General features: G+C 37.1%; 1 pseudogene; it reads right to left on the bottom strand.

The window, feature by feature from the left end:
• Positions 1–927: 927 nt before the first annotated feature.
• Positions 928–1,237, bottom strand: LOC147453090 (AP-2 complex subunit sigma pseudogene; annotated as a pseudogene).
• Positions 1,238–1,514: the final 277 nt, after the last annotated feature.

The raw sequence follows: 1,514 nt of genomic DNA, 5'->3' as shown, positions 1-1,514 counted from the left end.
TACTATCAGTCATAAATTACAGACACTTATTACAATCACAACTTTGAGAGAAATACCCATAATCTTCAATAATATGTATTCTCACAAAAAGCTATCCTCATTGTCACTAAAAGCAGTTCTGTAAGAGAACGAGGAAGACACACAATACAATGGTCCTGTTGAGATGGGTTGCACATGAACTCCACAAGGGATAGTCCCACGATAACAAAATGACTATCATTAGTATCGACAAAATAGGATCATAATCATCCTCCTGCTGCTCAACTATTGTCATTGCACCTACAACCTTAATGTGTGCCTTGCTTTTTACTTTCTTAGTGAGCAATTGGGATTCTTTTATTGTATGATTCTGACAACAAATACTAACCACTTCACTCATAATTTCTCTTGATGATTTGGGGGACCATAGGTGCATCCTATTCTAGATTCACAATAGGTATCAATAGGTCTAATGGACCAAAGGCTTGCCAAGATCGATAGAAAATTCTTTTGAACAATGCAAATTATAGACTTTTCAAACTGTCATTAAGGTTCGACCGTTCCTTACAAAAGAAAACCAGTCCAATAACCAATGAATCAATTGAACAACACATACGAGGATATATTTTCCGTGTAAAAACCAACAACACATGTTCAATCTCAAGTATTCATATTAGACATACAATATCTTGCTCAAATAGTAGAAGACCAAACATCAAATGCTATTGATCCCTCAACATCGATCACATGAGCGAGAGAGAGAGAGAGAGAGAGAGAGAGAGAGAGAGAGAGAGATTAAATAAGCCTAAAAAATGTAATGTGCTATTCCATGCACTTTCAAGCAAGGTACACGTTCAAAAAAATCATGGCATTCCCTTAGTCATTTGGTTGACTTGAGTAAGTTTGTCCGTTGCGCAAACTTGTCTAAATACAATGATAAGAATCAAGCTACTCTTGCAGCTCTAGCTCAGGCATCCTCTCAATGATTACCTTTTTGATAGTTTCTTGCTATTCGCTAGGAAGGATGAACTCATCAAATATCAGATACACCTTATGAGAAGAAAAGACCTGCATATCTTCGGTAACTTATTTTGTGTGTTTGAAACTCTACAAAATTTGGGAACTTGGGATCTCTATTTACAACCAACTGATGAACCTCATACTCTAGCTTGTGCTTCTCCAAATCCTCTAAAGGAATATAATATTGCACAAGCCATATTTTGCCTTGCCAGTTTTGCAACAAAGTGAACCAAAACATGGTGGGGAAGAAGAAGTACAAGAAGATGAAGCATGATGAACCACACATCCAAGCAAACAAAAAGGTGTTGGCCTGCCCCAGACTCTAGTGCTAGATGTATTCTATGTTTGATTCTAGTTATCCAAGGTTCACACCGTTGGCAACATACATTTAATTTAAGAGAGAGAGAGAGAGAGAGAGAGAGAGAGAGAGAGAGAGATAGAGAAACTTCATAGACATTCAAACATTTAACTATGGAAAACAATTAGAGCTACCTCTAGAAGCTAACTTGCTAGAG

This window comes from Adiantum capillus-veneris, chromosome 8, assembly GCF_014529385.1.
Source record: "Adiantum capillus-veneris isolate H3 chromosome 8, ASM1452938v2, whole genome shotgun sequence".
In the NCBI taxonomy this organism is placed as follows: domain Eukaryota; kingdom Viridiplantae; phylum Streptophyta; class Polypodiopsida; order Polypodiales; family Pteridaceae; genus Adiantum; species Adiantum capillus-veneris.
This window is presented reverse-complemented; position numbering and strand designations above follow the sequence as displayed.